At 49.9% G+C, this 20,073-nt stretch overlaps 1 protein-coding gene across 2 annotated transcripts in view; it reads right to left on the bottom strand.

The window, feature by feature from the left end:
* USP48 (ubiquitin specific peptidase 48) overlaps positions 1-20,073 on the bottom strand; it is a 782,973-nt gene that overhangs the window by 137,522 nt on the left and 625,378 nt on the right. The window lies entirely within an intron of this gene.

The following is a 20,073-nucleotide window of genomic DNA, read 5'->3' as shown; positions in this document are numbered from 1 at the left end:
CCCACTGTTGGAAGAATGGCTGAAGAACTTGTGGATGCAGTTCCCATTCGTGTAGTTGTTGCGTTTGTCTGCTGAGCAGATCTGCCATGGTGTTTTGTACGCCTGGAACGTGTTGTGCGAGGAGAAAGATGTTTTGGGGAATTGCCCATCTCCATATGCTCTGGGCTAAGCGGGAGAGCTGGGGAGAGTGTGTCCCCCCCTGTTGTTGGATATAATACATTGCAGTCATGTTGTCTGTGCGAATGAGGACTGCTTTGCCCGAAATCTGTTTTTGGAAAGATTTTAGGGCTAGAAAGATCGCCAAGAGCTCCAGATGGTTGATGTGGAGCGATTTTTGCTGTGGCGTCCATAGACCTTGCATTGTGAGGTGTAGGAGGTGCGCTCCCCAGCCGGAGAGCGATGCGTCCGCTGTTAGAATCACCTGAGGAACCGGGTCCAGGAACGGCCGCCCTTTGGAAAGGTTTGTGGTGTTCCACCACTGCAGAGAGTGATGTGTGCGGCCGTCCACCAACACCAGATCCGTCAGCTGACCCTGGGCCTGGTTCCACTGTTGTGCTAGGCACTCTTGAAGTGGACGCATGTGGAGTCTTGCATGGGGCACTATAAAGATGCAAGACGCCATCATTCCTATGAGCTTCATGAACACTCTTGCTGGAAGAGAGTGTTGGGGAAGGAATGATTTGCGTAAGGCTTGAATGCTTGTGATTCTGGCTGAGTTTGGATAGGCAATACCTTCGGAGGTGTCTATAGTGGCCCCGAGATATTGCTTTGTGTGAGATGGTATGAGGTGGGACTTTTGGTAGTTCACCGTGAAGCCTAGCTGGTGGAGCAGTTGGATGGTGCTGTTTGTATGCTGCACGCATTGGTGGTAAGACGCGGCTTTTATCAGCCAGTCGTCTAAGTAAGGGAAGACGTGAATGTGTTGACGTCTGAGGTGTGCTGCTACTACCGCTAGGCATTTGGTAAACACCCGTGGTGCGGTGGTGACCCCGAAGGGGAGAACCGTGAATTGGTAATGTTGCCCGTCCACCACGAACCTGAGGTATTTCCTGTGAGAGGGGTGTATTGGAATGTGAAAGTATGCGTCTTTCAGATCCAAGGTTGTGAGAAAGTCTCCCTGACAGAGGAGCGGGAGGACTTGTTGTAGGGTGACCATATGGAAATGGTCTGAATGTATGTAGGCATTTAGAGGCCGGAGGTCCAGAATGGGCCTGAGGGTCCGTCTTTCTTTGGTATTAAGAAATATAGGGAGTAAACCCCTAGATTTTGCTGATTGATGGGGACCTGCTCTATAGCGTGTTTTTGGAGGAGGGAGAGTACCTCCTGTTTGAGCAGTGTGGAATGTTCTTGAGACATTGGACGGTGCCTTGGTGGGATACTGGGTGGGTAGATGTTAGCTCGAGACAGTACCCTGACCGAATGATTTGGGTCACCCATTTGTCCGATGTTATGGACTCCCATGCGTGGATAAAGTTTTGTAGTCTGCCCCCGACCGGAGTGGAATGGTCTGGGGGGAGCGGAGGGAAGTCATTGTGTGGGCGGGGTGGCAGAACGGGTGTTGTTAGTTTTGCCCCTGCCCTTATTGTTGTTGCCTCTGTAACCACCCCTTTGGTTGCCCTTTGAAAAGGTATTTTGAGGAGGGGATTTGTAGGAGGTAGAGGTGCTATCGGTGGAGAAGCCTCTGCCTGTGCCACGAAAGGAGGAGCGTCGAAAGGAACGTTTAGAGGCTTGTGTTTGGAGTGCCCCCATAGACTTTGCTGTGTCTGTGTCCTTTTTCATCTTTTCCAACGCTTCGTCTACCTTGGGCCCAAAGAGAGTTTGTTGGTCAAAGGGGTGATTGAGTATGGACGCCTGGACTTCAGGCTTAAACCCTGAGATCCTGAGCCAGGCATGGCGACGAAGCAGGACACTGGTATTTATGGCTCTAGAAGCAGTGTCGGCTGCATCGAGGGCACACTTAATGGAGGTGTTTGTAATGAGTTTACCCTCCTGTATTAGCTCATGAGCCCTACGCTTGTGTTTCTCGGGAAGGTGCTGCATAAGAGCCTCAAGTTCGTCGTAGTGTGCTCTGTCATAGCGCGCAAGTAGCGCTTGTGTGTTTGCAATGCGCCACATGTTTGCAGCTTGAGAGGCGGTGCGCTTGCCAGACGCGTCTAGGAGTTTGGATTCCTTGTCTGGCGGTGGGGCTTCTCCTGAGGACTGGGAGTTAGCCCGCTTTCTAGCTGTAGAGACAACTAGGGAATCTAAGGGAGCAGGGCCCTTAATGTATGCAGGGTCTGTGGGTGCCGCCTTATACTTTTTCTCTATTCTAGGGTTTAGTACCCTGGCCCTGACAGGGTCTTTGAACACCTCTGCGGCATGCTTGGTGACACCCTTAAGCATGGGTAAAATAGAAGTGGATTTGTCCTGTATGTCAAATGTATCCAGTAAGAAGTCGTCTTCCACTGGTTCAGTGTGCATGTCCACCCCATGGTAGTGTGCTGCTCTCTGCACTAAATGATGGAACCCTAAGGAGTCCTCTGGAGGAGACGGCCTGGATGGGTATAGGTCGTCCTGAGGTATATCGGGTACATCAGGGTTATTGTAATCCTCCCATGGGTCTGGGGTCCCCGGTGGAGTGGGATCCATTGGGGCGTCCGCCGGGTAATTGTCCGGGTCCCCGTCATCCGGATCTGGGGACGGGGTCGGAGAGTAGTGAGGTAAAGGTGGCGGAGACCTGGGAGGGGGAGGGGGTGGAGGAGGTGGAGGAGGTAGGGGAGGCGGTAGTGGGGAGGGAACTCTGAGGGGAGAAGTAGCAGAGTCCTTCCGTTTGGGTGGTGGAGGAGGAGCCGGAGTATCAAGGCGTCTTTTCTTGATAATTAAAGTCAATAGCCCAGTCTTTGGATCTTTGGACAGAGTCTTTTGTAAAGGGTCTGGTGTAAACAGAGCCAATGGTGCCGAATCGTCCGTCGGCACCGGTGATTTCGGAACCGAGGGCTTCGATGGTTTGTGTGCGCCATGCTTTTTTGGGGCCTCCGGTTTTTTCGGCGTCGAAGGAGTTTTCGGCGCCGGAGCGTCGGTGCCGACAGATTTGTGTTTGTGTTTGGTCGGCACCGAGAGTCCAGGCTTCGGCACCGGTGGCTTCGGAGTCGAGCTGGATATTGCTTTCTTCGGTGCCGGATGCTGTTTTTTGGCACCGGGCGTCGGCTGGCTCGATCCCGAGCTGCCGTGAGACTTTGGAGGCTTCGACACCGGGCCCGAAGGTGGGGTGATAGAAGCTTTGGTCTTGGTTTTGCCCAGGCCGGCAGGCGAGGGAGTAACCTGAGTCTCTTTGGTTTTGGGCGCGGGGGTGGGAGGGGGCACAGTACTCACGACCTGATGCGCCGGTGTGATGTCCTCCACGTCGGAGTCGTCGGCCTCGGAAGCGCTGACGACGTCTTCTTCCTGCTCGGTGTGTGTTTGCCCCGAAACTTCGGCGCCGTCTCCGAAGATGTCCGGTGGCGCTGCAGACGATGAGTGCGCCATGGTGCGTCGAGCTTTTCGATCCCGGATGGTTTTCTTCGATCGAAAAGACTTACATGCGGGGCAGTCTCTGGCCTCGTGTTCTGGAGAGAGGCAAAGATTACACACCTGATGGAGGTCGGTGTGGGGAAATTTAGACCCACATTTTGGTCACTTTTTGAACGGAGTCCTTTCCATCGGCCGGGACCGGAGTCGAGGAGGGCCCGAGGGCCGGTGCCGATGTACGGGATGGAGAAAGTGCCGCTTCGAGAAATGAAGATGATGATGAAGAAACTCGAAGAAACGAGGATTTTCCGTCGAGGCTGGAACCGTAGAAGTTCGAAGCCGGAGCACGAAGTATCACATCCGAGCCCGATGGCGGAAAAAAACAATCTGAGGATGGAGCCGAAGCCCATGCGCAGTACGGACCGAAGGAGGAGTCACCAAACTCGTGACTTCCAAAGACTGTCCAAGAAGAAAAACCAACTGCAAACATCCGGGCCCAACACCAGATGGCGATCTATGCTAAGTGTACAATCTGCAGCTCATATGCCTCGAACATTGTTGTATCTTGAAGGGTAATAAGTGGGATTTGGTGGAATTGAGGGTGAACCCGATGCTGTGGAGCAGGGAGATTGTATCCTGTGATTGCAACAAGCACTGGGGATTGCATGCACTCGTTCTATTACAAAGAGGCAGTGAGAAGTAATGTTAGAGCTTGCTCACCTTTCCAAAGCCTAACTACTGACAACAACAGGAAGGTTACCCTTACGTGCTTATCCTATCTCTCTTTATCTGCTTAGAGGGAACCACCCTATGGTATTAGAAAGGCTCTGACGCACTGGGATTACCTTTGGCTTACTTCATCATAAAGTTCTTGTTCAGATACCTAGTGTATTTGGATGGGCTCAACCCTGGTAACCAAGGGAGCTCTCTGATTATTATGGGGGATCCTAGAATTAAAATTGTCTAGGGTGTCCTGAGACTTGATGCTAATTACAAAAAAGGTTAAAACCAGGCAGACACACTCAATAGGAAATTTACAATCCCTGGGTCAACATGATTCAGCCATTACACCAACACCTCTATGGGCTTACTGCTTTTCGTCAGGATCTCACAAGGATTTGTGTTCATTCTAATGTGAAACACTCAATTCTAAGCCTGGGCAAAGCACTACGCTACGCTCGCATAGTTTTTTTTAAGTTTGGGCTACTTCGCACTACGCGAATTGCACGTAGCACAGTGCAAACATGCGTAGCGTAGTGCAGCAGTCATTTTTTGCTTGCTCGCGGTCCTCAACATCAAGTTGGCGACCGCGAGCATGCAAAATGACATCCCGGCGAGACTTTTTCCTTGTTCGCGAACAGCAACATCAAGTTGCCGATCGCGAACGTGGAAAATAAACATCCCGGCGAGATTCTCAACGCGAGGAGGTCAAGTTTCTCATTGCGAGTGGTCGCGTATGCTCGCGACCGCTCGCGATGAGAAACTACCAGTCCGTGTTGAGAAAGCTGCCGCTCGAGTAAAAATCTACTCGAGCGGCAGAAAACTACAGCTCGCACTGCGTAAGATGACGTTTTCAATGATTGCACAGTGCCAGATGCTTGTCCGCACTGTGCAATCATTGAAAACGGCATCTTGCACTTTGCGAACAGGGTACTAGGCAGTTCGCAAAGTGCTACGCGTAGCTCGTGTAGTGCACTTTGCGTAGCTTCGCGTAGTGCTACTTCGCGAACTACACCCAGGGTTACTCAATTCACCTAATTTGAGCATGCCATACATACCGACCTATTTTGTCTATTTATTTGCATTTATCTGTTGGCATGAGAGACAGAGAGATAATTAACCAAGCAAATCATCATAATATATATTTGTGTATATGTCCTTTCATATCTCCATGTGCTTTCTGTGATCACTACACATCAAGCAGGAGAAGTGTGTAACTAGTAAGAAGTGCTATTTCACAATGTGCATATATTCTGCATTTACTAGATTGTCGTACGGTATAACAGTATTATTCTTAAATTTAGCAAAGGTATCGTTTTCACTTCACCCAGCTCACATAAATGTATTGTGACATATTCCTTCTCCTTACATAGAAGTGTTCTATCTACTGCTCCATGAGGGACCTTGTAGTCAAACTCTGTTAATAAAGAAATTAAGAGTCACTGTCGTAAGAGTAAAAAGCATAAGGATTCTCCATGTTAGAGCGCCCTTCAAAGTCACCCCTCGTGCCCCACTTACTTTATCAAAGGTCTCGTCCCAACAGTGAACCTACTTGGTGCCTCCTTCCCCCGTTTCTTAGCGTGGGGATTGTTTTTCAGCCATAAATAACAGACATTACTTACTTACGTAGCACATGACCAGTGTAAGTCAACGTCTACGGACGTGCCGCTACCTTAATGGTCGGGTGCCAGGGATAGCTTATTTTCTTACCAATTCACTTTGTTATGTGTAAAAAAAAAAAAAAAAAAAACTGTTGTTAAACACTTAAGAGGGGAGTAGTTCCTTGTTGGTGGAAAATGTCGACCCACAGTCCAGTGGAATCACAGAGCCAACCTACGGGATCACAAGGGATCCAAGGGGTCAGATCTTAATGCCCTTACACACCTGATAGGGTGTCATGCTTTAGGGTCAACATTTCCTACTAACGAGGAACTACTCCCTCTTAAGTGTTTAGCAACAGTATTCTAGGAGGAGCATGGGTGTAGGACCTCTTCAAATGTATAGCTCACCACCCCTCTCTGGATATAAAAAAAAAAAAATCCAAAGGATTATGATCTTAGTTTCAGTTACCTCTTCATAGGTAATCTCGGTAGGGCATTATTTCAGACATCCTAACATTCAAAATATGTTTCCATATCTCTGTTGGGATAAAGGGTAATTCATTTCATCTAACTTCAGGGCCTAATCAATATAGCTTTTGCATGTCAAGGGACACATTTTGAAGGGGCCACTCATGTACAGTATATTATGGCAATCTTTCTCACTGATATTGGCTGCAATAGAGGGTCACCCTGGACTTACCTATATCTACTGACCAGTTTTTCAATAGAAGGGTGACTCTGTGTCCTATGTTTATCTCGTCATTCAATACTGTTGAATGGGTTACAGATGATATATCCATCATTGCTCTTTCTCCAACAGGAGTCTATCTTGGTTTCTGATGCAATCTAGATGTAATTGCTCCATTACTACCAACCTAAGGTCCTCAACTGTACAGCCCGCAGTCAAAAAATAGGAAATGTTTGTTGTGCTTTGTCCACATGTCAGATTGTTGTGATGTTCACAATCAGAGTTATCATTGTCAACCCTACATACCTGAGATTACATGGCTAAGTGATTAGGTAAATGAATTGTGAGAAATAACAGTTGGTATGGTTTCTTAATTTCCAATTTTATTTAGACCTAGATCTATTGTCTTGGTCTGTGTTATCAGACTAAAGATACTGCAATGTCTGCATGGGCAGTGTCTGACCACCCTAAGAAAATTCCATCGCAAAGATGGTGCTACAACTTTACTCGTTGCTTTTCTAAGTCTTGTACGCACTAGATAGAGGATCCCTCAGATTGGTACTTCACCTAAGTAAAAAGAGAGGCTTCTCTAGTCTGGGGCTGCATAAATTCAGAATACTCCAATTTCTGTTGATGGTCTTCTTTATGTGGTTTGAGGCTATGTTATATGTGGTGACACAGATCATCCCATCCTCTTCCTAGTTTCTCTGAATGCTTTCCAGAAGAGCTTCCCTATTTTGATTTTGTGCTCTTTTATGGACTACTGAATGGGTTTCTCTGGGTAGTTTCTTTCTTTGGTTTTTTTGGTTAGAGTCTCCACTTGCTTGTGAAAATCCTCTGTTCAGCTACACCTCTTACAAAGTCGTAGAAGCTGCCCAACAGGTAGGTTTTCTGTCAGAGGTTACAGATGGAAGCTGTAAAACATGAGTAGGCTGTTTTTATTTGTTGGTTTATGCTGCGTTTCTGTATGTAGCATTGCATGATCCACTGTGATCCTCACACCGAGGAATACCATTTCTTTGTTGCTATCTGTATTTCTGACTTTCAAATTAGGGTCCAATTAAATAAGCCACGGAAAGGGGGGGGGGCAAAGAATCCAGGTTACCTTCCCAGACAATCAGAATGTCACCAATGTACCTCTACCATAGTTGTATTCAGTTAACAGAAGGGTTGTTGGCACTGAGTACCTGTTTCTGTTCTAAAGGCCTGCCACACTTGGGGCAAATATATTGCCCATCGATGTTCTTTGCACCTGTAGAAACAATGTACCTCAAATTCAAAGAAATTCTTTGTCGGGGTCAACCTTACATATTCCAAAATGAACTTTCCCTATAAAACTGGAGGTCCTCCAAAATCGTTAAGGTATCCACTTGTGGCAAGCTGCTATATAGACTCAGTATCCACACTTATGAGAAGGTTATTCTCGGAGTCGAAACTCATATCTTTGAACAGGTTTTAAGTTCCTTAGTATCCTAGAAGTACTATGTGACGTAGAAAGTGATTGCAGAACCGGGATAATGTTTCTAACACAGAACCTATGCTTGAAACTATTCTTCGACCATGGGGCGTAATCTTGTTTTTGTGAATCTTGGCCAGGATATATAAATACAAATCGGTGTGTCCGTATTTACTAAATGTTCAACCTCATATTTTTAGAACCAATCTCCTGCTTCTGTCTCCTCGACCATATTCTTTTCTTTCCCCAAGACTGACGGAGTTGGGTCAGATTCTAAATTTTAGCAAATTCTTTCTGTGGCCCAACAAGCAAAGGCACTGTTGTCTGTAACAGTCAGTATTCTGAATCACAAACCCTTCTCCATTGTCTGCAGGCTTGTTTGTAATCTCCAGGTCAGAACTCTATTCAGATGTAGGGGAGAGGCGGGGGAAGGATTTGTTAACTGAACTTCAGTAACAACTTATCTGGTAGATATGCTATATAGCTGCAGATTCCTTACCTTAGAACATGCCCCAGGCGTCAGACAAGATCCAGATTTATTTTTGCAATCCCCTTGCATGCTGGAAGGTGGTGTTGGTTGTGTTGCATAGCATCATCTGGGCCAGAAGAGACATGTGCAGTGCCTATAAAGCGCAACACCACCCCAGCGGGCTGACCTCAGTTCTTGACTGTTTTTCCGCACCAGAAGCACGGAGCCAAGCTGAGGAAAAGAGATTAATATGCCAAAGTGAGGGCCTACACGATCTCTTATGCGAGAAGACAGTTTGCCAAATGGCGAGGATTGGTGAGAAATCTGCGGTTAGATAAGAGTCTCTACCAGAAAAGTCATCACCGAAGGTAAGTAACTTGGTTATGTGATAGAGACTTCTAGCTGCAGATTCCTTACCTTAGAATAGATACCAAAGCGATCTCTCGTGGGGTGGGTCTGAGGAATGTTTTAAACTAATAAGTCCAGGAGGCCCAATCACATCGAACCAGACTGTCGAGGCTAGGGGGGATTGTACATGGCTGACAGCCCCTAACATAGCCATTGAAGGGGTGATTCCTTACCTTAGAATATCCCCAGGCGTCAGACTGGATCCGGAAAGCTTTCTGCAGCAGTACCCCTGAGCGTCAGTAGGTGGCGTCGCGCAGCTCCACGTCCGTCACTGGCCTCGTAAGCGCAGAGATGATGTCACAGAGACTACTTAGGCGCCACCCATGCGCGCTGACGTCAATTGTGTACGTGACTTTCCGCGCCAGGAATGCAGAGCCATGCAAGAAACTGACCACTGGTGCCATGAAACTAGGGCCCTGAAAGGGATGACCTTAACCCTAGAATCAATTCGCAGAACGGGGAGGATGGCTGGGGCGATAAGGAATCTATCACTAACTAATGTCTCTTACAAATATATCGTTACACAAGTAGTAACTTGTGCATCTGAAAGAGACACGTTAGTGATAGATTCCTTACCTTAGAATAGATACCCCAGCAATACCAACCCCGTTGGTGGGTCTGCGAATACATTACACCAGAAAGTCACAGAGAACAGAACGGCCAAAGAAGCCATCTCTCCGGACCCGACTGTCAAGGCAGTAACGCTTGGTAAACGTGTGCAGCGAGGCCCACGTAGCTGCCTGACAAATGTCCTGCAAGGGGACGCCACGTCCCAAGGCAGTAGTGGCTGCAGTTGCCCTGGTAGAATGGGCACGCAGCCCCACAAGAGGCTCCTTCTTAGCCAAGGAGTTACATGCTTTGATGCACAGAACGACCCACCAAGCGATGGTCTGTTTGTGCAGAGCCCGACCTTTTTTGGCGCCCACGTAGTCAACAAAAAGCTGGTCATCCACCCGGAACTGCTGTGTACGTTTTCGATAGAATGCAAGCGCACGTTTTGGTTCCAGATGGTGGAGCCTCTCTTCCTCCCTTGAAGGATGCGGAGGCGGAAAGAAGGTAGGCAAAGTGATGGTCTGCCCGATGTGGAAGGGCGTGACCACCTTTGGCAAAAAAGAAGGACGGTCCTTAACACCACCTTGTCTGGATGAACAGAAAGGAAAGGAGGTTTGGAAGAAAGAGCCTGGAGCTCACTCACTCTTCTGGCAGTGGTGATAGCGACCAGGAAAGCTGTCTTAAGAGTAAGAAGACGCAAAGGACAGGTATGAAGGGGCTCGAAAGGAGCGCACATCAGATAGGTCAAAACGAGATTCAAGTCCCATTGAGGCATGATGAACGGCACCGGAGGAAACGTGTGCGTAATGCCTTTAAGAAAACGGTTAACAACCGGGGACTTAAAAAGAGAAGGCTGATCTGGAAGCCTCAAAAAGGCGGAGATGGCCGAAAGATAACTGTTGATAGTGCCCAGAGCAGAGCCCTGCTGGGCCAAAGAAAGAAGGAACAGAAGAACTTCAGAAAGAGGGGCAGAAAGGGGATCCACAGCCTTTGCTGTTCACCATGCCACAAACTTGTTCCACCTGCAGGCGTTTACCGTTTTAGTGGAGGGACGCCTGGCTGCCAGAATGACATCACAGACTTCGGGAGGAAGATTGAAGGCTGTCAACTGTCGCCACTCAATCTCCACGCATGGAGGTGGAGGCTGGACAGGTTTGAGTGGAGGACCGTCCCCTGCTGCTGTGACAGAAGATCCTCCCGAAGAGGCAGACGGAGCGGAGGATTGATCGCCATGCTGAGTAGCTCGGGATACCAGTATCATCGTGCCCAATCCGGAGCCAAAGGATGACTTGGGCCCGGTCGCGCCGGATCTTCTTCAGCACTCTGGGCAGAAGTGGTATAGGCGGAAAGGCGTACAACAGACCGCAACTCCACTCGCGGCGAAAAGCGTCGCCGAACGAGTGCCGCCTTGGAAATTCCAATGCGCAGAACTGATGACATTGCGCGTTCTCTTCGGTGGTGAATAGATCTAACCAAGGCTCTCCCCACTGCTGAAAGAGACCTTGCACCACGTCCAAGTTCAGACGCCATTCGTGATCCATCAAACACCGGCGGCTGAGTTAGTCCGCCCTGGCGTTTAGAGAACCTGCCAGGAGTTGAACCACCAAGGTAATACCTTGATGTTCCAGCCATGTCCAGAGGCGCAGAGCCTCCTGACATAGGGTCCAGGACCCCACCCCGCCCTGTTTGTTGCAATACCACATGGCGGTGGTGTTGTCCGTGAACACCTGCACCACACTTCCCCGGACAGAGGGAAGGAATGCCTTCAGTGCAAGTCGGATCGCCCGAAGCTCCAACAGATTGATATGGAACCTGGACTAAGCCAGAGACCAGAGGCCTCTGATCTCCGCCTCTCCCAACTGGCCTCCCCATCCCAGGAGGGATGCATCTGTCACCACTGTGTGCACCGGTTGGGGAAGGGAGAGGGATCTGCCACTGACCCAATCGTGATTCGTGAGCCACCACTGCAACTGCTGGTCAGTGCCCTCCGAGATCTGGACATGATCGGACAGGTTGCCCTGATGTTGCGCCCACTGGAGCTTCAGGTCCCACTGCAGAGCCCGCATATGCCATCTGGCATGTATCACCAGCAGGATGCAGAAGGCCATCAGGCCCAGAAGCTGGAGGGTCATCCTGACTGAAACCCGGGACAGAGGCTGAAAGATCAGAATCATAGCCTGAATATCCCATACTCGCTGCTCGGGAGGATAAACCCGAAACAGCGTTGAATCCAGAACCGCTCCAATTAAGTGGAGCCTCTGAGAGGGACTCAGGTGCGACTTCGGCACGTTGACGGAGAACCCCAGCAAATGCAGGAGATTGGCCGTAGGCTGAAGGTGGTTGAAGACTGCCTGGGGCGAGCCCGCCTTCAACAACCAGTCGTCGAGGTAGGGGAAGACTGATACCCCTGACCTGCACAGATGAGCTGCGACCACCGCCATCACTTTCGCAAACACCCGAGGGGCGCTGGTAAGGCCGAAGGGGAGCACAGCAAACTGAAAATGCTCCGGGCCTACCGTGAACCGCAGGTAACGTCGGTGGGCCGGCAGGACGGGGATGTGAAAATATGTGTCCTGCAAGTCCAACGCAACCATCCAGTCTCCAGGGTCGAGGGCAGCCAGGACCTGAGCCAGAGTCAGCATTTTGAACTTCTCCTTCCGGAGGAAGCGACTGACGTTCTGGAGGTCCAAGATGGGGCGCAGGCCCCCTTTGCCCTTCGTGGGAACCGGAAAGTAGTGGGAATAACAACCATTCCCTACTTCCGGCCCAGGAACGCACTTGATGGCCCCCTTGGCCAAGAGGGCCGTGACTTCCTGCTGGAGAAGTACCAAGTGATCCCCGGCATGGGGTGGCACCGAGGGGGCATGGCTGGAGGGGAGGACTGAAAGGGAAGGGAGTAACCCCTGCGGATGATCTACAACACCCACTTGTCCGGTGTGATATCGCACCAGTGGGGGAGGTGGTGGCGGATCCTGCCACCTACCGGCGTGGGGTGCTCCACAAAGCTCGGATTAGGAAGGTTTGGAGGTAGAAGCAGCAGGGGCGGAGGTGGACTGACCCCCACACTGATTCCCAGAGCTGCCACTGCAGAAACTGTGTCCGCGGCCGCGTTGAGGCTGGTTCTGCACAGGCTTGCTGAAGGAACGTGCCTGGGCGCTCCTGCCTTGGCCATGAAAGGAACGAAAACCAGGAGTGGCTGGGCTCTTCGTGGAAAGACCCAAAGACTTGGCCGTGGCTCGTGAGTCCTTAAAACGCTCCAGTGCACTGTCAGCCTTATTGCGAAAAAGGCGAGTGCCATCAAAGGGCATATCCATGAGCGAGCTGTGGACATCGGGCGAGAACCCAGTAGATCGCAGCCAGGCGTGGCGACGCAGCGCCACAGTCCTCAAAATCGCCCTGCCCAACGAGTCAGCGGTGTCCAAACCACACTGAATGGCGAACTTAGCTGCATCCTTACCCTCAGCAACCGCCTGGGAAAGTACAGCCTGGACCTCCTCAGGACACTGAGGCAACACCTGAGCAACGGTATCCCACACCGCGTTGGAATAGCGACCCAACAAGCAGGCGGTGTTCACCGACCGCAGCCCCAATTTGGCCGAAGAGAACAACCGCTTACCGAACTGTTCCAGCTTCTTAGAGTCCTTATCCAGCGGAGCTGTAGGAAAAGCACTCTGCGACGTCGAGGCCTGGATGACCAGACTCTCAGGAGAGGGATGAGTGGTCAGAAACGCGGCGACATTCTTATCTACAGGAGTCCCCGTGGCTGGTCGCGACCAAGTGCCCAACAGGACGTCAAGAGGGAGTCATTGAAGGGAAGCAATGGCTCCGACGAAGTTGACGTCGTCTGAAGCACCTCGGTGAGGAGGTTAGTTTTGAGGGCCACCGTAGGAAGATCGAGGTTGAGGACCTCGGCAGCCCTATGGAGCACCATCGTGTAGGAAATGCCCTCCTCCATCGCAGTTGGGGGAGAGGCAAACCCCGGGTCAGAAGAGACATCGAGTTCGCCGGCGTCCTCCAGATCGTCCACCCAGTCCTGCTCAGAGTCACATTAACGGGCAAGAGGGTCCTCGGACCCCTCCTAGTCATCCTCCACCTCAGTTGCCAAAGGAACCGGTGAAGGGACATACGGCGTCTCCCAATGCAGATCCCAGGTAGGAACGAAAAGGTCCTGGAACCGGGGCAAGGGTGGAACGAACGGCACCTACTGCGGCGCCAGACCTCGTGGCGCCGGAGCCAATGGCGTAGGATTCTGTGGCGCCAAAGCTGGATCTGCCAGCGGCGCCGACGGGCCAACAGGATCTGGTCACGGGACCGCGGGGCCCAAAGGCGCGCCGGCGGGAGCCCGAGGCCTAAAAAGGCGGTCCATGGTGGCAAGAAACTCTTGCACCTGTTCGGGAGTCGCCAACGGACCCGGGTAAGGCGGGTAGGCCGTGGGACTCCCAGGCTCCGAGGGAGCCGCAGGGGTAGAACCCCTGTCCCCCTTGTCCGCATCCGAGGACCGACGGGGGGACGTCGGAGAGCGAACACGCTTCTTCGACTTCTATTTATGACATCGCTTACCGGAATCCGAGGGCGAAGACTTTGAGCCAGAGGAGCGACGACTGCGGCCCCGGGAACGGTCCCTGGACCTGGAGCGGCGTTGGGACGAGTGCTGGACCTCCAGCAGCTTCCGGCGTCGCTCTGTCAAGGCCTTTGGGGCCATGGCTTGACAGTCCCTACAGGACCGGGAGTCATGGTCGGTCTCCAGGCAGTAGAGGCAAACATCATGGGGATCCGCCTCCGACATGTTGCGATGGCAGGCCCCACAAGACTTAAAGCCAGGCATCCCTACGTGCACCAGGAGAAAAAAGGGGAGACAAAAAGTCTCAATACAGTAGTCAAAAAGTGACTAAGGTACGTGCTCAATCCGGATCTGTGCTTGCAGAGTAGTCTCTATGACGTCATCTCGGGCGCTTACGGCGCCAGTGATGGACGCAGAGTCGCACGACGCCACCTACTGAAGCGCAGGAGTACTGCTACAGAAAGCTTTCCGGATCCAGTCTGACGCCTGGGGATATTCTAAGGTAAGGAATCTATCACTAACGTGTCTCTTTCAGATAATGAATCTACTGTCCTTGAATATCTCCAAGGTCAAAGCCACCTTGACTCCAAAGAGAAGAGTTCCATCAAAGGGCATGTCTATGAGCGAGACTTGGACATCCCCTGAAAAGCCAGTATTCCTTAACCAGGTGTGACCTCAAAGCACCGCAGAAGAAGCAATGGCTCTGCCCATAGAGTCGTTGTAGCCAACCCAAATCCAATTGTGAACTTTCCTGTGTCTCACCCATCAGCAACAGCTTGGGAGGGTATGGCCCGAGATTTGTCAGGGACCATGGACAACACCTGCGCAACTCTATTTCACACAGTTTGGGAATAACGGCCAAATAAGCACGCAGTGTTCCCAGACAGCAGTGTCAGGCTTGCGGAAGGGAAAATCCTTTAACCGAAGGTATCCAGCCTCTTCAATTTCCTATGTCGTGGTGTGGTGGGGAACGTGCCAGGATTGATTCTGGTAATTGTGGCCTGGGCCACCAGGTTCTCAGGGTTAGGGTGAAGGGAGAGGAAGTCTGGGTACCCGGGAGTAGGAGGATGGCGGTGAGCGATGGTCCTGTGCACAGGAGTGCATGTGCAGGTCTTTGCCCAGGTCCTGATCAGGGAAACAGTAAGGGCTTCGCTGAACGGTTGTAAGGGTTCTTATGGGAATAACCGTGGTTGAAGCACCTCCATCAAGAAAGTGGTCTTGACTTAAACAGTGGGCAGCTGCAAGTATAGGACCTCAGCCGCTTTCTGGTCACCATCACGAAAGAAGCTCACTTTTTTACGTAGCCACTGTGGGAGAAGAGAGGAGGCCAGTGTCTGATGAGGTATCCAGACCACTGGCGTCAGCCAAGTCCTCATACCAGTTGTAATTGGCCATAAACTCTGCTGAGGGGTGAATATAGGTATAGTGATCCTCAGATCCCCTCCATTTTTGTTCCTTAGTGAGCCGTTGAGTGAAATAGGGCTATATCTCTAATCAAGGCCATGTGGTCCTAGTTGGTGCCAGAAGCGATGCCGTGCAATGTCGGTCCAGCTCTGTATCAGTCGGAAATTATGATGGGGTCGCTGCTGCTGGGAACAGAGCCACAGTAATATTCCCCAGAGGAGGTCGTGAAGTCACAGCTAGGGCCGATCCGAATCCTATGGGCTTTACTGGAGGCAAGGAGGAGCTCCCGAACCCGTGGGACTCGAATGAGCGCCAGAAGGATTTGACCGCCTTTATGAGTTCATGGCCCATATAACTCACGGAGTTGGGCAAAGGTCACTACGGCTCCAGGAAATTCGGAGAAGCACTATGCAGACCCGGTTTCTAACACCGGCTACACAAGAATCACCTGCAAACGAGGTTGGGATTTGTGGCGTCGTTCCATCGTGTCATCCAAAGAACGTGGGCAAAACAGAGAAGTCAAAGAGTGCTTTGACTTCTTTGTATGGGACTTACCTGAAGGATGAGGACCAACGCGTGGAACTCCGGAGCTGTCCCAAAACCTCCCACACAAATTGAGTATCCCTGCCTGTTTTTAGCATTGCCAGAGTGCCTTTTAATTTATTTTTTTAAATATCTTTTTTATTTGTATTTATATGCGTAACAAGATTATACTCAACACAATTACAGAACCATAGCAAGAGTGCCACATAACAATGTACTCAGCCGGTAGTCCTCCCATTACAATATTTATACGTGTTTGGGACAAAAAGCTTCAGTGTTCACGTTGTCTCCTGTCTATATGAAGCTGTCCCAGTACGGCTCTCCCTTCCAGATGCAATGCAATAAGAAAATAACCTCTCACTAGGGTATTATATTCCATAGGGAGTAGTCGGGTCAATTATCAACATTGTCCATCTTTTATGTGCATATTTCCAAGAAGCTTAATTTTGCCACGTAAGAAAGTATTCAGCAATTGCATAGAAGAAAGTAGAAGCCATATAAAGAAAAAGAAAAGGAAAAAGAAAAAACTAAAGAAGAAAAACACAAGAGAATATACTCCGTGTCAGTGTAAAATGAACATACAACTACAACTAGTTATGAACTACCAGGGGTCCTTAGTCTGCGCAAGCATCTGCAACTTATGAATCGACGCTATTTTGAGGTCGGTGGGTACCTGTGGGGAGGGGAGGGGGGGGGGGGGGAGGGGAGAGGCAAAGGGAAGAGAAGCCAGAGAACCATTCCCCTTCCATTCCTCAGTAGCTCCAATGTACCCACCCATTCCGCAACAGTCAGACAAGTAGTACCCACCCATTCCGCAACAGTCAGACAGGTATTAAAGTGCGTGTGCCTCTCCCCATTCTTCAGAGTCAGTCAAGTTCGTGTGTGAGGTCTGTTTGGGTGTGTGTCGTGTGTCCCATGCCATCGCTATGTCTGCCCACGGCTTTGCTAGTGGCTTACGCCGTTTTGTGATTTTATCTTCTTTAATCAAAGCCTTTTCCTCTGCCCTAGTCCAGCTGGAGACATCGTCTTCCCAGGTGACCACTAAAGGAGTCTGCTTCGCCTTCCACCCAAGAGCTATTCTCCTCTTAGCCAAGAGGAAAGCCAGGTCTGTGAATCTGTGACCCATCTGTTTGAATTTGGGTCTCGCGAATAGGTCCAAGAAACAAACCTCCAGAGAGCATGCTAGATTCCGAGACAAAACCCTGTTAACCATGTCTACAATCTTAGTCCAATAATCTGCAAGCCTTGGGCAAGACCATACCATATGATCAAAATCTGCATCTCTCTGCGAACATCTGGCATAGGCCTGGTCGCCAGAGTGCCTTTTGATAGTAACAATTTCTATTTCTCCCAGGACATTATAGATGATTTTAATTTAAGGATCCCCCATAATGATAATCAAAGTGCTCCCTTTGTTATCAGGGTTGAGCCTTTCTGGATACACTAGGTATCTAGACGAGGACTCCATGATGAAGCATGCCACTGGGAATCCCAGTGGGTGAGAATCGTTCTAATTCTACAGGGTGGTTCCCTTTCGGCAGGTACAGAGTGATAGGATAAGCACTCAAGGAGCTCCCTCCTGTTGTTGTCAGTGTTTATTAAGGTCCTCCATCCCTCCCCAGTGTGCGCTGCCATAACTGGAGAGTAGGCAGATTGAGTTTGCGATTCTCCAGTGGGTGGTGACTCCTACCATCACGCTCTTACCTGCAGTGTTGAGTTTTTCACTCTTTATTGGGCGGGAAAGAATCACTTGTGCCCTTTGAGTTGGTGTGGTGTGAACCACCAGGGAACCTGGAATCATATGACCCCTGATGTATGGCGCGCCATTGGGGGGAGTTCTTATATTTTTTATCCACCTTAGGTGTTACCACTATAGCCTTGACAGGTTCTTTGTGTCTGTGGCCGATTAAAACATCTCCTTGAACATGGGCAGAAATTAAACTGTCCGCTATGATTTGGGGATGGTCTCCACATTGAAATCCTTGTCCTTGTGGAGGACATGCATAGCCATCTTGTGGAAGGCTGCAGCCCATTTTACGGACTCATGGCAGTGGTTGTGTCATTTGGGAGTGAGGGACTAGCTGAATAGTGATCAGAGTCAGGATCCTCTGGGGGCTTTACATCATACTTGCCAACAGGTCATCAGTGAGCCAGGGTCAAATGGTATGAAGTCGAAGTCCACAGAATGAAAGGGCCTGCCCTGTCCATACGAGGAGTGAAGGGAACCCTGTGGTCGTATGAAGTGGTGGAGTGTGGGGGTGGAGGAAGAGAGAGTAGGAATTGGAGGCGCATAGAGGATAGTGCTTATAGCCTTGCAAACCGGGGGAATTACCAATGCAAGTTCCTCCTCGATCGTGTGTTTTCGCTTCTGAGGCAAAATCTCAACTGCCATGAAAGGCAGTCATATGGAAATCTTGCTGGTGTGGGGATGGATCAAAAACGTTTTTCTCTTACATCCAGTTCATCCTGAAGGTGCTTAAGGATAGGTTACTCCAAATCATCAAGGCCCTCCAGAGCTGGCTTTTTCAGCCCTGATTGTTTGTGTGCCGAAATGGCTCTTGGATCATTGGTGTTGTCACCGCCAATGGCTCAGGCAACAAGGGAGTTTACGTATCTGAAAGTACTCTGGGCACCGGGGTAGTGCCTGTGAACGGGGTGGAGTCGGCTTTGAGGGTTTTGGTCAGTGCAAACCAGTGCTGGGAAGCAATGGGGCTCTGGAGGGCCGAGTCTTTATTGAAGGGCATGATGCCCAACCCCTTGAGAGGACTGCTCTAACTCAATTGAAGGCCTTTTGGGAGATCTGGTGTGTCTCAATTTCAGCTATACTCATGCTCCAATCTAAAGTCTTTACTCAAAGTCCGGAAGGTCTGGGGGGTTGCTGGGAGCCTGCTGGTCTTCGTACTCAGTAAGAGCCAGAGGGGAAGATGGCCTCTGGGGTGGATGACGGTTGGTGGAGCAGAACACCTGAGAGGCTGGCCTCTTTGACTTCCTCTATGTTGGGGGAAGACTGATCCCCGAAGATGTTGGAGGTGTCATCAGAACGCTGTATCTGCATCTTGAGGTGCGCACACCATCTCTCCTGCGGATATCAATGAGATTTCTTAGAATGGAAGATCAGGCCAACCTTGAACACAGTGCCGTCATGGTCAGGAGAAAGGCAAAGGTGGGCCACACCTTGTGGTGGTCAGTGCAGCTGAGCTTTTTTTTTCTTTTCTTTTTTAAAGGATATCTGTTACATCAGCTTGTATGCATTTTGGATAAAAGGACAACGAAAGTTGTTTCCAGATATCGTAGTCTTAGAATAGACAGGCTGAGTCTAAACGGAAGCATCGAAATGCGCCGAACTCAGAGCCCCAGCCGTGCACGTCTGAAACCGATGGCAGAAAAAACAATCTAACACCAAATCAGCTCCTATGCACATTACCACCTAGGGGAGTAGTCACTATATTCCATGTGACTTAAAAGACTTCTTTGTAGAAAAACAACTTGCAAACATGCCAGTCCAACACTACATGGCTCTTCCTGCAGCCCACAATGTACAGGGACAAAGAATATACGTGCTGTGCATGGTGAAGTGACACAAAATGTGGGAAAGTTGTTGGATCATCTCCTCTTTCCGAGAAGGATGGAGGGCACCTGTGTATCTAGAGCAGTACAAGCTGATTACAGGATAACATTTTCTGATAGTTGCAGGTGTCGTCAAAGATATACATGCTCTGCATATACTGTAAAGCAGTACATCCCCTAAGTGGTGGCTAGCGAGCGAATGGAACAGATGTCTGAAAAAGACTTCTCAAAATTGTTTGGGCAACTATAGCCTCTTGGCAGGCTTGAATGCCCACACAGTAGTTTTAGGTGAATGTGTTTGGTGTTGACCAGGTAGTAGATTTATATATGACGAAGGTGAAAATATTCCCAAAGAAGGCCACAGTAGTTGCCTTCTTACAAGTGGAATGTGTGTGAGGGATTATGTGTAATCTATGCTTAGCCTTAACAAAGCTCATTTGTATACACTAACAATCCATTTGGCAATACAACCTTGGAATGGCTTGCCTGTATGAGGTTTTGCAAAGGCAACTAGAAGTTCCTTGGTCCTACATATGGATTTAGTTCTGGCAATGCAGTACATCAGTGTTCTCTTGACTTCAAGTGTGTGCAAAACTTTTTTAGCCAAAGTCTCTGACA

This window comes from Triturus cristatus, chromosome 1_2, assembly GCF_964204655.1.
Source record: "Triturus cristatus chromosome 1_2, aTriCri1.1, whole genome shotgun sequence".
Taxonomy (NCBI): Eukaryota; Metazoa; Chordata; class Amphibia; order Caudata; family Salamandridae; genus Triturus; species Triturus cristatus.
The sequence above is the reverse complement of the archived record's forward strand: the minus strand, read 5'-3'. Positions and strand labels throughout refer to the sequence as shown.